Source organism: Mus caroli, chromosome 3 (assembly GCF_900094665.2).
Source record: "Mus caroli chromosome 3, CAROLI_EIJ_v1.1, whole genome shotgun sequence".
Classification (NCBI taxonomy): Eukaryota; Metazoa; Chordata; class Mammalia; order Rodentia; family Muridae; genus Mus; species Mus caroli.
In genome coordinates, this window is record NC_034572.1 from 144,966,162 (window position 1) to 144,987,845 (window position 21,684).

Below are 21,684 nucleotides of genomic sequence, written 5' to 3' on the forward strand. Positions count from 1 at the left end.
GGGGCTAGCTCTCCAGCACCAACACCACCAGGGCCAACTCTTCTGAGTACCAAGCACTAGTGAAGGGAAAGACCAGCTCAGCACAGTACTCATGGCCTTTAGTGGTAACATGGGCTTCAGACATCAACACAGACCCTGGCTGCAATAGAGCCACAGACCCAGACATGGCCCAGATAAGGCCCCCTTGCTGTCAAGGGCCTGCCTCAGTTTGAGGGATCCTGAGAATGAGGTATTAAGGAGTAGTGGAGGAAATCACCAGAAGTCAGTGATGGGTACAAGAAGTCAGTAATGACAGCTCTGTGATCTGCTCGAGATAGCTTTCAGGACAGCTCTCTAGGTAGCTCGTGGGTTTCCCAATCATACTCAGAAAACCTGCTAGAAACATTCTAAAAGAGCTATAATAGCTCTCTGTATAGACCAGCTCTTGCAGACCAAAGCCCAGTCTTTTATTTGTATATCAATTTGGTCATTTAATCCAGGTTCCCTTTTGATTATACAATGAATCGGTATCTTATGACCTTAGCCTCTTGATTCTCATAAAAAGACAGCAAGTACTTATTTTTAGCATAGCAAGTCCTAGAGATCTGCCTGCTTTTGTAAACACAAACAATAAGCTTAGCTGGGCTGTATCCTGCCCTGCGATCACCACTCCCATACTTCCTGGTATTCCTTTATTACTTGAACCACGACCCTTGTTTTTTAACTATTCCTTTCCCTTTATCAACACATTAGTGCAGCTGTCTCTGTTCTTTTAAATCCATGAAGCCCCATACAATTCATATTGCATCCTTATATTTTTCGTAGTTGAGAAATCTTGTTTGTACATTCTTGAACTCATGTTTTCTGAGTTCTTTCCCACAGCCTTAAGGTATGTCTCACAAGTCACAGCAATATCATTTTGCTGAGGAACATTAGACACATTCTCACTTCCCAGACTCATGTTGTTTCTAATACCCTGGAGTCATTAACCTTGGCTGGAGCGGAGCACATCCCCTGATAACCTTGTCAGGGAAAATATTCCCCCAGAACATGAAAAATATGTACATTATTATGCAAACAAGCCTTATCCACACTTGGGGAAACCCACACCCTACCAGCCCAGTTTCATGGGTGGGAACTGTGTCACGCCACTCTTTCCCAACATCTGGTACCCTGAGGCAGCATGGGTCCAGACATCACCATGACCTCAGGTAGCAGTGCAAGCCAGTCAGATCAGTACATCCCCAAGTAGCATGGTCCTCAGACATCCACATGTGTCAGGTGGTAGCCCAGATCACTGACATCTGCATGGCCCTTTTGCATGGCCCTTAGTGTAACTTGAACCACAAACCTCAACACAGATCCCAGCTGCAGCAGGACCACAGACTCACACATGGTGCTTTGTAGCAGCTGGGGCCAGAACAGCACCATGGCCTCAGGTGGCAGCACAAGGCTCTCAGATCAGTTTGGCCCTGGTGTCAGCATAGCCCCTGGACAATAAAATGGTCTCAGGCTGCAGCCCAGACTACAGACATCCAGATGACCCTCAGTGGCAACAAAAGCAGCAAACATGAACACAGACCTCAGCTGCAGCAGGGCCGTAGACCCAGACATGGCTCTGGCAGCAGCCCAGACAAGAATCATCAGAGCCTCAGGTGGTCGTGCAGGCCCCTCATATCTGCCCAAGAACATAGTTTTTTTTAAGAAATAAAAGAGTAAACCAGACATTATGCTGCCTATCATCCTAGCACCCAGGAGGGAGATAAAGGAAGAGACTGATTTCAAGCTCATTCTCGGGTACATTGTAAGTAGGCCTGTTCCAACCAAGATGCTCTTTCACTGAAGGATTGTTATCTAGAACATTTTCATCTGATTTTTAATACATAGCGATTGTCACGGTCGTTGTGTGCTTGTTCACACGTTTTAAGCTGTCACAGATTTTTGTGTCCTGTATCCTTTCTCCAAATTTGCTATTCTGCCTGTTGGTATAAATAGCTCCTCCCATGAGTACCTCCGTGTAACTCCCATGTTACTCCTCCCATGAGTGTGTGTCTTTTACCTTTTCTTCAGCCTTGGTGAAGAAATCATTCCCTTTGAGGCTCTGAGTCCTCTAACATCTAACCTTATCAAAATGTCTCCATACACACATCTGACCTTATTATGCTATTTCCCTTCAGAGTGCAGACAGTTCCATGGTAGAGATTCACTGTGTAACTGAGCCTTACTCTCTCTTCAGATTTCACCCATTACTTCTCTAACTCATGCTTTCTGACCATCCACCCTCCTGTTTGCCTCTGAATCTACTCAGGTGTATGCTAAACTCACCGATTCCAACCGTCAATTATTTTACATTTTACTTTTTAGACCTGACTGTGCTGCTTTTTGATTGGTTTCTTCGTAGCTGATCCATTTTCTCAGTATCAAAACATTATCCTCCCTGCTAAGTTTCATCTAAATAACCACGTTTTTATTTTCAAGAATCCTACTTCTTTTTTCACAAAAAAATGTGTTTTCATCCTCATTTTTGCATATTTCTTCAAGATATAGTTTTTGCCATCTTGTTTTATAATTTTGTAAGTAATATGTATTTTGTTTAAACCCCCATACTCTCTTCTCCAACTCCTTCCAAGGGCCTCCCACTACTCCCGCCTCCCTCCCCACCCCAACATGTGCACAACTATGTGTACTCCTTTTACATCCTCTGAGTCTGCTCTGCACTGCCAGTGTGTGCAGAGTATAGAGCCATGTACTGGTACATGGGAAGCTGTTCACGGGCCATCTCTCTAAGAAAACTGACACCTTTCTTCTGTAGCAACCACCAGTAGCTCTTCAGCCACAGGTAGGAGTTTCTGAACCTTTCAAAATGTAACTCTTTAATATTTTAAATATATTTTTCTCTATTTTTGTTATGTATTTAGAACAGATAACCAACTCTAAAGAATGAACTTAAGAATGGTCTTGCCCAGAACTCTAAAACAAAACTATAAACACATAAATGCATAACACAATCATTTAAGCACAAAAAGATTCAGGCCCAGGGCCCAAGGGTCAGCAGGGATCAATAGAGCCCAATCACACTGTGAGAGAGGTGTCTTCTACCAGTCTTCCGGTTCAAATGCTAGTCTGTTCTGGAAACCTGACAGGTGCCCTGAGATGTTTTAGTCGCAGCTCTGCTCTATCTGCACACAGTTGCCATTACTGTGACTATACCCCAATTACCCTTTCATGAAAGCACCAATCACAGTGCATTAGGATCCACTCATATTCAGCATGATACATCTCATCCTTGCTGTAGCTGTGAAGACAGAGTTGCCAAATAAAATCACCTTCACAGTGTCAACAGGGAGAACTCCAGGATGTCTCTCAGGGACATGCTATTCAGCCTACACACCATCTCAATACTGTCAATGTGAAGGCGTATGACATCCACAGCATGGAAAATGCAAGTAGAGAAGAAGGGCTTTTTAAGGACCTGTGCACAGGATCACGTATATGCCATGTCACTGGTGTGGACACCTTTGACTGTCTCACTGGACACTAATCTCTCGAAATAAAAGCCACAGAGAATAAAGTGAGGGAGATGAAGAGTATTTTGGAAGACTCATAGCATTTTTTTCTTCTCAGAAAACAAGTCAGGGGAGCACTCCAATCCAGGCACTTTGTCCTCTCTGGATAAAGGTTTGTATACTTGTTCGTTCCCTAAGGCAGGTGATCCACCTGTGGGACTGTGACCCAGGCCATTTAATTTGATAGTGACAATCACAAACCTAATAATAATCATCACTGTCTGGATGCTTACAGAGTGATTGACATTTATTGTCTTGCTTTATAAATATCATTTAACCATCCAGAGACTGCCCCACCTGGGGATCCATCCCATAAACAACCACCAAAACCAGACACTATTATAGATGCCAACAAGAGCTAGTTGACAGGAGCCTGATAAAACTGTCTCCTGAGAGGCTCTGCTAGTGCCTGACAAATACAGAAGTGGGTGCTCACAGTCATCCATTGGAGAGAGCACAGGGTCCCCAATGAAGGAGCTAGAGAAAGTATACAAGGAGCTGAAGGGGTTTGCAGCCCCATAGGAGGAACAACAATATGAACTAACCAGTATCTCCAGAGCTCCCTGGGACTAAACCACCAACAAAGAAAACACATGGTGGGACTCATGGCTCTAGCTGCATATGTAGCTGAGGATGGCCTAGTCGGTCATCAGTGGGAGGAAAGGCACTTGGTCCTGTGAAGGTTCTATGCCCCAGTATAGGGGAATGTCTGGGCCAGAAAGCAGGAGTGGGTGGGTTGGTGAGCAGGGGGAGGAGGAATGGGATAGGGGATTTTCAGAGGGGAAACTAGGAAAGGGAATAACATTTGAAATGTAAATAAAGAAAATATCTAATAAAAATAAATAAATAAAATTCATTTAATCTGTCTTTCTGTAGTTTGAGAATCCAAGGATCCACTGTGACTAAAGGCTTAGCTCTAGGATGGTGACACTGAGAAGAGGGACACCTGGGAGGTAAGGAACTGTCTCTGCCGCACACTGATTCCCATGGAGGCCTGTGATGAAAGGGGCAGGTGTAACCCCACTCATGATGGGTACATCATCTTCTTCTCTCTACTCCTACCCAAGGCAGGACTGCTTACAATTACATATGCCCCACCGTGAGCTCCTGTCATCTGCCACCCTTAGCAGAAGCCAGTTAGAAAACAGACCCCTTGGACTTGCACTCTGCATTTTCAATGCTGCAAGTCCAGTAAGCATCAAAGTCGGCTTACGCAGCCTGAGATGGGTATTTCGTTACACACTGACACAGGTCTGAGTACCACAAGTCCTCAAATTATTCTCAACCCTTAAAAGACCATCAGTTCTCGCTCTACATGAAATGTGAGGGATTTGTTTTCCTTTTGTGCTTTTGAAGCACTGAGAATCAAATCCAGGCCATTGGGTGTGCTGTTGTGGAGTGACAGTCCCATTCTCATTTTGTGTATCACCCACACACACGGTGATGTCATAGCCTTTTGTTGTTGTGTTCCCCCCCCCATCATCATGAATTATGTTATGATTCATACAGGAAATAACCAAAACATGTATGTCACATGCCAACTAGTTTTTTCTGAACTGACTTTGGAGGCCAGTGTAAACTAGCCATGATCTCCCTGAGTCACTGTGGATTAAAATTTTCAGACTGAAAAGCACCAAAGTAGCTGGGGGTTTGCTGTTGATGTTGCTCTTGTCCAAGAAACTAGCATCACTGAAATAATTAAGTAAATCAAATTCTAAAGTTACGATGACTAAAACTATAATCATAAATTAAAATTGCCTCCAGATGGAGTTAAAATTGCCTCAGGCTGAAGAACTCGAACTTGTTACCTTGGACCCTTTTTCCAAACTTGTCCTCGTCATACCCCACTGGCAAAACTCTGCTTCAACTGGTCATCTTTCAAATGAATGTGGTTGCAGAATCGAGAATAAAAGACTAAAGTTTGCTCTGTGACCCAAATATCTAGGCAGCTTGGATTGGTTCTAGGGACACGTTTTGAATAATTTACTTAGAGGCCCATGTCAAAGGAGACCAGGCATGTCTGTTATAAGTCCAACTCATATTTCTTCCACATGAACCTAGAGAGGCTTAAAGAATACCTTTTAATATGTTGCATATTTTTTTAAAAAATTAAAATTATACTCCAGCCAGGAAAGTGGATAGGCTAACTGCAGACCTTCACCTCTCCTCTGTTTCTCCAAGTGTCCAATCACAAAGTCTCACCCCAGCCTTCCCTTTCTCTGTGTCCAACTCCAGAGAGAAAGCAGACATATCTCAAACCTTTCTTCCCACTCATCCCATTAGACCAGCCCCCAACTCCAGCAGGCACTCCCTGGAAATCCACCAGCCAAGCCTGCAGACAAACAAGTAGGTCACTGAAGCAGGTAGTAAGTTTAAGATTTTCACCCTTCTTCCTCTCCTCCAAACCCAATCCCCAGTCTCATCCCTGGGTCATGTAACAGACTACCTGTTGGGGCCTCTCTTCACTCTCTATCTCCATTCCTAAAATACTAAGCAGATCCTTGTGAAACACCCTGAGGTTCTGCCTCCTTTAGGTCCACCCAGGCCCCCTCCTAACCCATAACCATTCCTAAGTATCAGCCCCCAATATCTAGAGACACATTTTACCTGGAACCCCCAGTAAATACACCAATCAGAACCCCAGAATAAATCCCTGCAGGGCAAATCACATCCACAACCCTTCTCAGAACCAGAGAGAGCAACAAAAAAAAGAAGGAAAATCACCCATCCAACAAAAACAAGACAAGATATCAGCACCTAAAATTACAATTTTTCTAAACTCAAATGCCTTGATGCCAACATAAAAACACAACCAATAACAACCAGAGCAAGATATCTCCATTAGAGTCCAGCAACCTTACCACAGTAGGCCCTACAAAATGAAATATAGCTGAAGTACAAGATTTTAAAAAAACATAAAATAGCCTTTATGAATATTTTAGAAGTCCTTAAATATAAATTAGTAAATCCTTTCAAGAAATCTATGAAAACACAAACAGTGGAACTAAATGAATAAAACAGATTACAGGTGGATTCAATAAAGAAAACACAAACTGAGGGAAATCTGGGAATTAAAAATTTAGGAACTCAAATGGGAATATTAGAGGTAAGCCTCACCAATAGAATACAAGAAATGGAAGAGAAATTTTTGGGCATGGAAGACACAATAGAGAAATAGATACCTTGTGCAATGAAAACATTAAATAAAAATAATTCTGACACAAAACATCCAGGAAGCTTTGAACACTAAGAGAGCACCAAACCTAAGAATAATAGGAATAGAGGAAGGAGAGGAGACCCTGCTCAAAGGCACAGAAAATATTTTCAACAAAATCAGAAAAGAAAAATTCCCTAACCTAAGGAGATGCCTATCAAATCCAAGAAATTTACAAAACAAACAGCAAATTGAAAAAAAAAAAAAAACAGAAAATAAACTCCTATCCACACCTAATAATCAAAACACTAAACATACAGAACAAAAAAAGAAAAAATATTTATTAAATGGTGCAAGAGGAAAAGACCAAGTAACATATAAAGGAAATCCTATCAAAATAACCTCTAGCTTCTCAGTGGAGAGTCTAAAAGCCAGAAATGCCTACACAGATATTTTATAGACCACAGATACCAGCATAGACCACTATATACAGCAAAACTTTCAACAGTAATAAATGGAAAAAATAGGACATTGCATGATGAAAGTAAATTTCAGCCATTTTATCTCAAAATCCAGCCTTATAGAAGGTGTGAGAGGAAAACAGAGGTTAGTCACAACCAAGAAAACACAAAAAATATTGCCAAACCAACAAATCAAAAGAGGAAAAACAACATACACACACATACACACACACCACAACAAAATAACAGAAATCAACAAATACTGTTTGTTGATATTTCCCAACATTCAATGATCTCAATTCTCCCCAGTAAGAAGACACAATCCAATATAATGGAGAAAAATAGGGCCCATGCTTCTCCTCCATCCAAGAAACACACCTCAGCATCAAGGATAGATATTACCTCCAGCTAGAAGATGAAAACAGATATCCCAAGCAAATGGACCTAAAAATCAAGGTAGTGTAGCCATTTTAATATCTGACAAAAGAATGTCAAACTAAAACTAATCAGAAGAGATAGGAAAGGATGCTACATACTCATCCAAGGTAAAATTCACTAACATGACATTTTAATTCTTAATATCTATGCTCCAAACACAAAGGAACTCAAATTTGTAAGAGAAATACAGTTTAAATCACATGTTGACCCTCACACACTGATAGTGGTAGACTTTAATACAGCATTCTCACCAATAGACAAGTCATGCAGACAAAAATTAAATAGAGAAACACTGGAGCTAACAGACATTATAAACCAAATTTCCTAACAAATATTTACAGAATATTCCATGCTATGCCTTGAGCCATGGAGGAAAGGTTAGAGGCTAGCAGGTGATCTTCCTGAGATGGTTTCACCATGGACTGTGGACTGAGATAAATGAGCCCTTGCAGGTAGACAAGAAGGAGGGACATTTTTAGGATTTGATTCCTACTATTGATTTGATTCCTGTCATTATTAAATTAATATATAATCCCTGGGAAGTAGCCCACACTATTTGGGCAGATTTTCTGCTGATCAACAAAGACACAGTGTCTTATAGTGATGTTATACAGACAAATAGCTTGTAGAAGAATACAAATCAACCCATACTTATCACCCTGCACAAAACTCAACTTCAGATGAATCAAAGAACTCAACATAAAACCAGCTACACTGCCAGGCGTGGTGGCGCACACCTTTGATCCCAGCACTTGGGAGGCAGAGGCAGGCAGATTTCTGAGTTCATGGCCAGCCTGGTCTACAGAGGGAGTTCCAGGACAGCCAGGGCTATACAGAGAAACCCTGACTCGAAAAAAACAAAAACAAAAACAAGAACAAAAACAAAACAGCTACACTAAACCTGATAGAAGAGGAAGTGAGGAATATCCTTGAACTCATTGGCACAGGAGAAGACATCATTAACACAGGCTATGAGACCAATAATTAATAATTGGGACCATGTGAAACTGAAAAGTTTCTATATGCCAAAGGTCATGGTCATTCAGATAAAGCAGCATCCTACTTAATGGGGACATATCCCATGGAGGGTTAATGTCAAATATATACTTTAAAAACTCAAAAACTAGATATCAAGGAAATCAATAATCCGATTTTAAAAGGAGGTACGAATCTAAACAGTGAATTCTTAAAAGAGGAATCTCAAGTGGCGAAGAAACACTTAAAGAAGTTTTTAACATCTTTACACATCTTGGAACTACAAATCAAAACTATTTTGATATTTCATCTTACAATCATCAGAATAACTAAGATTAATATAACAAGTAACAGCTAACTCATGCTCGTAAGGATCTGGAGTAAGTGGAACAATTCCCCCATTGTTGGTAAGACTGAAAATTTGTACAGATACTATGGTAATCAGTGTGATGGTTCCTCAGGAAGATGGAAACCAATCTACATCAAAATCCAGTTACACCCTTGTTAAGTACATACCCAAAGGAAGCGTCATCCTACTCCCGAGACACTTACTCAACCAAGTTCACTGCTGATCTATGCAGAATAGCCAGAAATTTGAAATGACCTAGATGTCCCTCAACAGATGAACAAATAAAAAAATATGGTGCATTACATTTATAAAGTGGAATATTACTCAACCACCAAAAAATAAAATAATGAAATTCAGAGGTAAATGGATGGAACTAAAAAAAAAATAATAATTCATCCTGAGTGAGGTAATCTAGACCCAGAAAGGCGAAATATGTTATGGATTCCCTTATATGTGGCTATTACTTGTTAATTCAGTGAGAATAAAGATACGATTCATTGACACACAGAGCTTAGGTATAGAGTAAGTGACTGAAAGGTGAGGAGAGAATAGTTAAATCTCCCTAGGAAAGAGAAATAAAATAAATGATTATGTATGGATAGGAGTACTGGAATAGGAAAATCAAGTGGAGAGGGAAGGGAAGAGAGAGATAAGGGAGGGAATATGGGGAGATACAGCTAAAATCAAGGGCAATTTGAGGGGTAGTGTGGAAATTTAATACAGTAGAAAAGTCCTAAAATACATACATATATGAAGGTAATATTTAAAAATAGCAAAGTAATGGGGAGACAGAATCCAACTGGACATCTCTTGTTATCACATGAAGCATCCAGTCCTGAGATTGGGTTACATCTAATTGAGTTTTTGGCCAAAGGAGTCCCATCGGAACCCCCAAATAACCTAGGCTGTTGCCCAGACTGTAGGTTGTTCTCCACAGACTGACAGCTAGGCCCTGTTGCTGAAGACAATGCCTACGCAACTCCTTAGACAGGGAAAAGTCAAGCTCCGCCCACACAGAGCCTTCACTCACTATGTTCTATTCTTTTGGGTATAGGAAAGTATTCTGCATGCTACCAAAGGAGAATTGTAAGCACCAACCCAGCTACAAACCCTTCAATCTACAGTGGTGTCCTGCCTACAAGATATGCTAGCACAACGGTGGCACAGCACTTATGAGAGTAACCAACCAATCTCTGATTTGATTTGAAGTTATTCCACAAGATAAAGCCCATACCTGACACTGCTTGGATGACCTGAAACAGCCCAGGGACCTACGGTAAAACCAAATACTACTGTTCTAAAACACTGTAGTAATAAATGACTCCTGATGGCATTCTACTATACTCCTCAATCATCGCCTTGTTGAGCCATCATCAGAGAAGCTTCCTCCTGCAGCAGATGGGAGCCAATACAGAGACCCACAGCCAGGTAACATGCAGTGAATGAGACACTTTGGAACACTCAGACTTAAACAGAATGTCTCCATCAAATCCCTGCCCTCAGAGAACCTTGTAGAAGAGGGGACCGAAAGAGTGTAAAAGCCAGAGTGGGATGAGGACACCAAGGAAACAAGGCCTTGTACATCAACAGGATTGAGGCACATATGGACTCACAGAGACTGAGGCAACACGCACAAGACCTGAAAGAGTTGTACCAGATGGAGCCATAGAACTAAAAAGAGAAGCGGCCACATGCCCCTATCCCTAATCCATCTCTAACCCTATCTCCAGCTGATAACCACTGGTAAACGAAAATTTCGTTTTCTCCAAGAGAGTTTCACTGGGGAAATGAATTACTCTTAAGGGAAGGCCACATGCCCATTAGAAGATGGCCAGCAGAAAAGGAACTCTGCAGCATCTTTGGAGGCCCCTTGTCTCATAATGTTATGTCACAGCTTGGCTTGGTTTTGCCTTTCTCTTCTTTCCTTTCCTTTCTTTTCTTTTCTTTCCTTCTCTTCTCTTCTCTTCTCTTCTCTTCTATTTCTTTATTTCTTTCTTCCTTTTAAATTTTATCTTAATTTTTATTTTACTTGCATATTTTTTCTTCTCTCTTTTTTCCTGTACAGTGTGTGTGTGTGTGTGTGTGTGTGTGTGTGTGTAATGGCTTCTAGTTTAATTTTTTGGAATCTCTTAGTGTATGAAAGTGAGTCTCTGTAACTCTATCTGTTTCTTGTACCATTTCTTGGGCTCATTTTCCTTTGGTTTGTTTGTTTTGTCCTATTCTAATGTATTAGTTTTTTATTAATCTTATTTTGGTTTATTTTATTATTATCCCTTAGAAGCCTGTTTGTTTTCTAATGAGAGACAGAAAGAGGGTGCATCTGGATAGGAGGAGAGGAATTCGGAGGAGTAGAACAAGGGAAAACCATAATTAGGATTTATTATGTGAGAAAAAAATCTGTTTTCAATAAAATGAAACAAATAAAAATAAATATTTTTTTAAAGTTCATGAAATTAGAATCTCATGTTTGAAGGGTAAGCTAGAAAAAATTATTTAGTACTCTATAGGATTCCTAGGTTTGACCCATTTTTAAATATTTGCTTATACCTTTCATAGGAGCTCTGCGAGTCCTTCATTGTGTGGATATGAAGAGTTTAATATCACATTCCTTTCCTCTGGACCTAATTGCACATGTCCACATGAAATCTCTACATGTGCTTGGAGACAGCTCTCATTTCACCTGAGTGTTTGTTTTGTTTTGTTTTGTTTTGTTTTGTTTTGTTTTGCTTTGTTGTACATTTTCAACCATCACTCTATGGTTTTACTCTCCAGTTTCCCTCTTTCTGATTATTTTTTCTCACTATACATTAACTTTTTATGTTGGCACCCCAAAACATGCACTTTGTTTGGCACAATGTAAAGAATGGCTCCTATTTTCCTCATGCTGGCAGTTGAAGATTTAAAGACCCAACAACTCATAGAGATTTATTTTTACAGTGACCAATTGATGACTCACATTAATGTCACTGACATCATCTAAATAATTTTAGGTGTGTGTATAAGTCACATTGTTTCAACCTAATAGTGTCACAAACTATTTGAAGGAAAAATATAATTTACATTTGTCTCTCTCAGACTTCCTCCAAACAAGCACAGCAGATATTTTACATTTACTCTAATAAATTTTGAAAGCTCAAACTAGTAGAAGAATCTTGCCACTGTCTCTTTCAGGTTCAGAATAATCTATTTCTAGATCCTATGGGTGTGTCCTAAGAAGTTCAGGTTTATCACGGTTTACAAACATGCTGTTCTCATTTGTCTGTCACACCTAGAAGAATGTGGTGAGAGGCACACCACATACAGCACTTCTCCATTCAGACTTTCTATTAAAGGAAACATTAAGCTGATAAGATACCACAGTGAGTCCACTGACTCTAAGCCATTAGTTTCATTTCAAGGACACATTCTAGAAATTTTCCTGAGATTGAAACCACACTCATCAAAATGAAAACCACATTTATTTGTCGCAATTCTTTCTGCTCTAGTTCTTTCAAGAATCTTCAAAGAAAACTAAAATGTGGGGGTTTCCCCAGCTCTTGTGCTGATGATGTCAAAGCTTTAAGACCTAAATCATCAGAGGAAAAGCAGGAGGAGGAATCACAGCAGGAGGAGCACTCCCCAGCGCCTCCATTATCCCTGGAGGTCAGCTTTCTCCCCATAGTCTATGCATTGTATTTCTAGCCCACAATGCATTTTGTCCGCAAAAATCACGCTTAAAAACATAAAAGACAGAGAGAAATCTGAGACTCATTGTCTTCCCCAACACCCCAGTATTGTATTTTTATAGATGAGTATTCACCAAAATTAGGGAAGCCACCCTCTCTGAAGAACGGTGCCCTAGACTGAGATCATGAAGTGGATCACCTACTCAATAACAGAAATATTGGCCCGGGGAGCTAGATCAGTAAAGAACCTGCCACGCTAACATAAGAAATATATATATATCACAGAACCCATGTGGATATAGAACATGTAGAAGAAAAGGGGCTGCTTATAATCCCAGCCCCAGAAGGCAGTGGCTCATCTCTGTAGCCAGTGAGCTCTGCCTGAGGAACCCTACCCTATCAATGGATACACAGTGAAGTGATGGAGAATGAGAAACCCTGGCCTATCAATGGATATGCAGAGGAGTGATAGGGAATGAGAATCCTACCCTATCAATAGATACACACACAGTGGAGTGATGGGGAATGAGAACCCTACCTTATCAATGGATACACAGTGGAGTGATGGGGAATGAGAACCCTACCCTATCAATGGATACAGCAGAGAAGTGATGGAGAGTAACCACCAACATCAACCTAAGGCCTCTACAAGAACTTGTACAAGTATGCACACATGTTCCTCCTGAGCCTACACACACACACACACACACATACAAAAATATGCACACATAAACAACACATATATAATCACAGAAAATTAAAAAATAAAAAAATCAATGTGTCTATATGTCAGAAAACACCAAATAAAAACTTTAAGCAAATGATGATTTTTTTAAAACTACTAATTAACATCTTTTCCCAAGTGTTTGATAGGGGTATAGTGATTCTAATTTTTCTGTCATAAGCACACATGAAAATGTAAAGAGTTTGAGAAAACAAGGGTTTAAAAAGAAATATGTAAAAGCAAAGCCATTCCTTAATAATCCAATGATGCAAACTAATATCCAAGATAGGTCATATTTAATAAACTAGGATAGTATTGTTATATAAAATCACATGTTATCTTACTTTTTCACATTTTATTCTACTTGATAAAGTAAACACTCTTATGTACAATAATATATATTGAGATTGTAAGAAATAATTTACCAAAATGTATCCACAACTTCATAGTAAGTGATTTCCCACTGAAACTTGCCTTGAGAACCCAAATATCTAGCCACCAAGTATCACTAAGGTGAAAGTTCACGTGCTTGTTGTTCAGTCCTCATGTTGACTGGGTAACCAAGCTCTTCACATAAGTTGAGCATTCTTCATTAAATATTCTTAATTTAGCCTGAGACGACTCCCAACAGGTCTTTACAGGAAAAGTATTCCTGACTATGATATCCAATCTCAAGTCCACCTTACTCTTTGAATTAAGTCATCACATTGATCATTCTTCCAGCCTGCTCCATCTTTTAATATTACCTCAAAATTATGGTTCTTGTACATGACTCCCTCATTTCATCTTGATTATACTTTTCAACAATGTCAGACTTTCACACTCTGTTCTACATGGACTCTTTATGTGTAAATATTTGTCTGCTTTGGCAAAGCAAAGTGTTTTCTAAGATGAATTCCTAATTTTGGGTTCCAATCTAGCGATCACCACTTTTACCCTTCTACTTCTAGATTCAAATAGAAACGTCTCCTAAATACTAACCATGTTTTCACACAGACCTGAAACAGAGTGATTTTATGACTGTTTTTTCTCTCAGCTGTGTTTGAAAATGAATAACTGTGAACACTGGGCACTGAGGTTTTTATCTCTATAATAAACCATTTCATAGCTTTGGTTGGAAAGCATTCTCACTTCTGCCCACGCCCATCTTGACTTGCTTTTACTTGGGATAAAAGAAATAATTCAACACATGTGCACATGCTTACACACACACACACACACACCATTTCCACAGAAACATACAAGATTGAGCATGCGGGTCAGGGTACAGGCTAGCAGAAATGTTTGTGTCAAATTGAAAGAAGCAAGGAACTCTATAATACTGTGGTGATTAATGGAGAGTAGCATGCCACCCATAAAAACAGAGTGTGAGAGGCTACAAAAAGAGGCTTGCAGACCACACGCATAGGAAATGAGGGAAACATCCCATCCCCACCCCAGGATGGGGTAGCAGGTTAGGAGCTGGTAGCTTTCTACTAAAAACTCGAGACATAGCTAGAAACAATATGGTGTGGCTAGTAAGGTATATAATCTTTCTAGGGCAACTGTCTGACATGCAATGAAAAAACAAAAGTTAACATTTTATATTATATCAGAGAACATTTTCATATCCATCCTCACTTCAAATTCTTCAAAAAACCACACTGAACAGGTATGGTAATTTTCTTGAAAATAAGTTTCCCTAAGTTGCTAGGACACTAATGCTGAAACTCTGACCTAAGTATTATTAAACTAGATCCTATGCTTATGCCATTGCATTAATATACCAGCCTCCTCTTGAAATACATAAAGATTGATAAGTGATTGCTTTCAAATTCTATTAAATCGTCAGGGAAGTATCCCACTCCAGTTGTAAATAACACAAAACATTCAACCAGTTGAAGCTGGTTCAAGCATCCAATTGCATAGATTTGAATACGTGGTGTGATGCATTTTTAAAAAAACAAAACTATTCTTTTGGCAAGGAAATTAACTCATTGTTTTCTGTCTCTCTCTCTCCCTCAACCCCCAGCTGGGAATCAAACCTACAGCCGCACAGACGCTAGGCGAGCACCCTCTGAGCATCTGAGCTACAGCCCCTCTGACACTCACCCTTAGGTTTTTGCTTTCTTCACTAGATCTTCCAACATTCATCTGCAATGTCTGCCTTTGGACAGACATTTGAGTGTATCCTTCCTAGGAACTGAATTTATTATCCAGACAATAAATACATTTGTTCGTCTACATTAAATACATCCCCGAGATAATACACTTAGTATGCCCATGGAATAACTCTGAGGGTATTTCTATGTTTATTCGTGAGACAGTTAAATCATTAAACAAAATATAATTTACCCTACACTAACTAACATGTTTCTGTGCTAATTATGGATTCTTTCTAGTGACTGTCAACTTTTTAAGTCTAGAAGGAAAGGTGCTTTGTGTTTAAGATCTGTACTAGGCTAAAATAGTTTTTACAATGTAGTTGGGCAGATAGTTTATGCTGTATCTTCTGTGACATCTCAGAGTGCCTGAGAGAGGGAGATCAGTGGGAAGGCAGTTGAAACTAAGGACATCTGGTTTCACTGCTCCAGCTTGGGCCACAGAAGACAGCCACACTCTGTCTCAGTACGACGCTGTCCTTCCAGTGTTCTCAGACTTTTCTCAGAACCCAACACTCTGGAACTTAAAGTCCAAACTCTAAATCCTTGTGGAGAATCCCAGGCTTCAAACAAAATGCCTAAGTACTGTTCTGCCGTAGTCAAGCTGTTTCCAATCTACCGCTTTCACAAACAACATTCCTTTCATGTGGTGTTGATGAAGGGCCAGACTCTGCGCTCCTAAGCACTGTTTTTGCAATATACAAGATCAGGTTCAATAATGAGAAGGGATTTCTCTTGCTTTGTCATCTATAGGGTTACTTTGCCTCCACTTGACTTCCTAAACCTCTTCATTTTTTATACCAGTTTGGTATTTATTCTACTCAAGACACCCCAGTATAATATAGGGAAAGAAGCAGCGAACTGAAAGCCAAGAGTCATGACCTAAACCTGCTCATGCATTGACTACAAGTGTGGAGAGGAGGAATGGGAGAGAATAGAAGACAAGGAGATAGGACAAGAAGGAAAAGGGAGAAAGAGAGGGAGGGAGGGAAGAAGAACAGAAAGAAGAAAAGGGAAGGGAAACAGAACAAAAGTAGAGCTATCTCACTGAAGCTGTCTCCTGAAGACCTTCTGTCATATGCACGGCCATCTGAACCCCGCTCAGCACTTCTGTTCTATCCCCACTTGTGAGCTGGTGGTCATCTACTCCCAAGAATAATGAGGTCCCACAGAATGTGAGCATCCTGGCTGTTGCCTTTAGCCTTTCTTTTTTTTTTTTCAATTGAATAATTCATTTGTCTATTCACATGTGCATACTACAGACCACAGAAGTTTTAAATATATTACAAAAGTTAAACAAGTGCAGTATGTATTGCTGCCATTCCTAGTAGAAATTGGGAAACAACATTATCCTAGTCATTCAACTAGAAATGTTGGAGCAAGTTTCAAAATCAGACCTGTGACCTCAGAGCATAATCACTTTACCATTATTCTGGACTCAGTCTATGTTATACATACTTTTTAAAAATTTTTATTAGATATTTTCTTCATTTACATTTCAAATGCTATCCTGAGAGTCCCCTATACTCTCCCCCAGACCTCCCTACCTACCCATTCCCATTTTTTTGACCCTGGCGTTCCCCTGTACTGGGGTATATAAAGTTTGCAAGACCAATGGGCCTCTCTTCCCAATGATGGCCGACTAGGCCATCTTCTGATACATATGCAGCTAGAGACACGAGCTCTGGGGGTACTGGTTAGTTCATATTGTTGTTCCACCTATTGGGTTGCAGACCCCTTCAGCTCCGTGGATACTTTCTCTAGCTCCTCCATTGGGGGGCCCTGTGTTCCTAGCCTTTCTATAGGCCGATGTCAATAACTTTGAACTACACAATGGTATTTCTGCCACCAAAAGAGGTATAGGACTGCTGAGCTGTCATTTGGCATTGGTGTCCTATGAAAGGTCATGGTCATGATACCAGGGAGCTTTTACCTGGTGTCTCTATTTGCCTAGCATGAGGCTGGCTCCTTCCGTTCATTATTTCATCTCATCCTCTCAAGTCTGTGCTGTGTGTACCTCTTTCATCTCTTTTCCAGTGACAGACACAATATTTACATCAGTTCTAAATTTTTCATCAATATTTATATCATGTCCAAATCCTCTGTCTTTCTAGTCTTGTTATAGGACCCCATCATTGGCATTAAAGCTGCCCTTTTAAAAAATTACTCAGCAAATCATCCGAATGTGGTGAGCTTAGGACTGATCCCCCGACCATGTCCACATCCTAACATACAAAAGCAATGGAATGTGTGAGGAAGAGACGGGCTTAGAGACAGGAAAGTTGTTCCTGATGGTGGAGCAGAACCTGCTGATTGATGAGGAGAGGCACACAAAAGAGTCAGATAAGGAAATGTGATGCAGAAAGCAGAGAAACAGTGTGGACCAAATCAAAGCCATGGCTAGTGCCTGCTGGTTTTGCACTTAGAATGGGGCCATGAGCCAAAGAATAAGGGAAGAATATAAAGTCAGAAAAGACAAGGAAATGAGAGAACCTCCGAGGAGCATCCAGAAAGAATACAGACTTGCCAGCACTTCTGTTTTAGCTAACCAAGATCAGGTTGACTGATCTCTGGTATCATAAAATAATAAATTTTTATCCTTCAACTAAAGCTTGTTTGTGATATTTTGTTACAATAGCTGTAGGAATCTAAGGTCCAAAGCTACACTGAGCATTTGTGTGTGTGTGTGTGTGTGTCTGTCTGTCTGTCTGTCTGTCCTGCAGTACAGTATCTGAAAAGATAGCACTGTCAATAAAGTGCTTACTGGGCAAGAATGAGAGCTGGGCTCTAATCTCTAGAACTCATCTAAACAATGTCAGGAATGGGCTGGGGAGAGGGCTTTGTGTGCAGGGTGCCTGCTGAGCAATCCTGAGGCTCTGTCTTGGCATCTCTAACACCTACATAAAAACCAAGCAGGGTGGCATGGACCAGTAGCCCCAGGAGGATCAGAGGGGCTCAGTACCAAGTCTATCTAGCTAAAAAGGCAGCCTCTAGGTTCAGGGCTCTACCTATGGCTTCCACATATACATATAATGAGTGCACATGTACACGTGTGTACAACACACACACACTTTTTAAGCCAGGAGTGTTTGTACACATTTGTAAATCAATGCTTGAAAAACAGAGATAGGCAGATGCCTGGTACTTAGTGAACACTTACCTACCTTAATCTGTGATGTCTGGGTTCCAGGGAGAAATTCGGTCTCAAAATATCAAGATGAACAGCTACTAAAAGATAATATGCAAAGCTGTTCTCTGACCTTCACACGCCTGCTCACATCTGAATGTCCATATAAAGGTATCCACACACACAAGCACACTCACGTGCACGTACAAGGCTACAGCAAGGACAATATGGTCCAATATAGCCAGCCATTCATTCAGGTGACTTATAATCCTGTCATCAACAGAGTGCTTCTTGACAGATCAGCTAGCTGTGTGATGAAGGCCACAGGCAAGTGCTTCTCTCAGCAGTGACAGGATCATTGGCAGATCTTCTGATGATTTGTGTCAAAATAAGATTTTACTAGTGAGATCCGTGGCTTGTTAGCAAAATGAAGAGAGAAATGTGACATCTGAGGTATTCAAGTTAGGTAGTCAGACAAATATTTAGAGCCCTGACCTCCATTGCCCTAACATGATCCACATATAAGAATCACATCGCTGTGAACCTCACCCCCTAAAGACAGTGTCAGTGATTTGACCCCTGTATGGTCCTGGGCCAGCTACTAGGGGATTCCTGGTTGCATAATATTAACTAAAGAGAAGCAGAATCCTGGTCAGAAATGCCTTGTCTTCTTTGAAAGACCCAGGGGTACACTCCCTCCACCAAGGCCTCAGCTCCTCACAACTATTAAGCTACAAGCTCATCGGAAGGTTAGGTTGCACCTCATCATTCAATTTTTATTTTTCATAGTGCTCCTGACCTTGTAGAGAGATACTTTCCATCCAAACAAAGCAACCAGAAACCCAGCCATCACAACTCCACTGAGTAGTGAGTCCTGGCTAACAAATAGCTCACAAGTATCTACTTTGTGTGGCCCAGTTTGCACTGTGATTCGGTTCATAAGCCTTCTAGCAAAACTGTGGGGGAAATAAGCAAGTCTTAGCCTCCTAAAAACATTGAACAGGAGCCATTCAGCACCAAAAAGCAACAAAGTGCCATGAGATTGGCCTGGGTTAGCTTACCACGATATAGAATCGCACAACTCTGGAAAAAAATCAAATGGAGCCACCCTTCTCATGTGAAGCACCGAAGACCCATTTGATCCCTACCAAGTCCCACGGTGGTGGCCATAAGTAGGAAAGACCTCTCTCTCTGTTCAGTAACAGAAAGTGACGGCCTGCACTTTCCCAACCTGAAGTGTGTTTTGTGTGCTTAGGTGGGGAAAAGTGACCAATCAGCATCTTCTGCAAGAAGATCCCCCAGGCTTGTACTTCAACTGTTTAAGATTTAATCCCTCTTACAGGCAATAGTAACCTTGTTCAAGGTTCCCAGCAGAAAATTACAAGCGTGAAAGTCAAAAAGCCAAAATAAATTTCTCAAAAAGAAACAAATACTTCACTGCAGGAAAGAGAGGACGAGGAGAAGTTGGGAGCTGAAATATAATTTAAAAGATTGGCCCATGTGAAACTCTGCCAAATTTCAAAGAATTGCTTATTCTGCCCTATGCAGTCCAGGAGAGAGGAAAACCAGGAAGCTATCCAAATCAAATACATTTGACACAGTGCTCATCTCTGTGAAGGCGTTCTAACATGTGAGGAAGGGCTGGAAGGCAAGGGAGATCCTAAAACACGATAAATCACATTTGTTTGAAAGGCGACCTGGCAGTGCGTCCCTGTGGCCTGCTGTTTCAGTTCTCTCAATCTCTGCAGTCCGCTGAAGGGAGATTTCCAGGCACCACGCTTGACAATGGCTACCAACTGGCCATGTGGGGAGAATGAAGTCTGTACCTCACCCACGTTAGTGAGGCTCAGGGATTTGGTTGACTCTATCAGATATCTCAGTCAGAAGGAGAAACCAGGAAATCAGACACTTGTTTGGTTTGCTTTGTAGAATGTTTAGATAGACTTTGAACTTGTTCCACACCTCCTGTTTTACTAAGAAATCACCTAGATTACCTTGGTCTGTAACACACAGCAAGTAAGTGACAGAGTTAACCAATTAATCTATACCACCATGGTTCTAGAACACTTATTTTATGTATTGTGCCAGTTGAAAATATATGTCACTCTCATCCATTCATACAAAAGCAACACTGTGTCTAACAAGACACCAATGTGCTCACATGCTGAATAAACAAAAATGTAGACATATTTTGCCTCACTTCAAATACTACATGCCATGAGCTTTCTCCCATTTGTCCATGTCTGTTTACGATTCCCCATCTACCTGGAATACATGGACTCAGTTCTCTGCCAAGCCAGTTCCCCTCTAAACAAACTTCAAGGTCACCTTTAGCCTCTCTTGGAGGCCTTCTCTAAGCAGCCCATGAATGCCATCCAGTTTTGCTCCCTCAGCCTTCCCTGTGCACTCTGCATGACCCACACCCTTAGCCATGCCCAAGCCGGGTTGAAACAAGTTGGGTTTTTTATTAATTATTTCTTTTTCTTGAGATTATAATATAATGAATGAGTTCACCCTCCCCTTTCCTCCCTCCAAACCCTCCATTTGCCCTTCCTTGCTCTCTTTCACATTCATGCTCCTTTCTTCACTGATTGTTACATATATATATATATATATATATATATATATATATATATATGTGTGTGTGTGTGTGTGTGTGTGTGTGTGTGTGTGTGTGTGATATATATGTATATGTATATGTATATGTATATGTATATTATATGTATATGTATACACACACATACATATTGTATATATCCATGTGCATATATTCCTAAATATACAAACACAACTTGCTCAATCTGTATAATGTCACTCAAATGTTTTCAGGGCTGACAGTTTGATGTCAGATAGCTAACCAGTATGTTCCTCTCTGGGAAACACTCCTCCTCCTGCTCTCAGCATCCTTGCCTGCCTGTAGTTCTTTGTGTAGAGTTGAGGCCTCCTGGGCTTTCCCCACCACATAGACTTGTATAGTGTTGTTTCCTTGTACAGCTCATGTTTTGACAGTCATATTGGTGAGGGTTTATGGATATTGCTTCTGACATTACTAGGAGACACAATTTCATGGTAAACTCCCTTATTTTCTGTGTCTTAAATTTTTCC

The 21,684-nt window shown here is 40.6% G+C and overlaps 1 non-coding gene across 1 annotated transcript; it reads right to left on the reverse strand.

Annotated features, from left to right (window-relative positions):
- Window positions 1-344: 344 nt before the first annotated feature.
- On the reverse strand, window positions 345-406 carry LOC115030701. Its single transcript, XR_003836301.1, has one exon. It is a non-coding gene; the product is annotated as a U7 small nuclear RNA (small nuclear RNA).
- Between the last annotated feature and the right edge of the window lie 21,278 nt (window positions 407-21,684).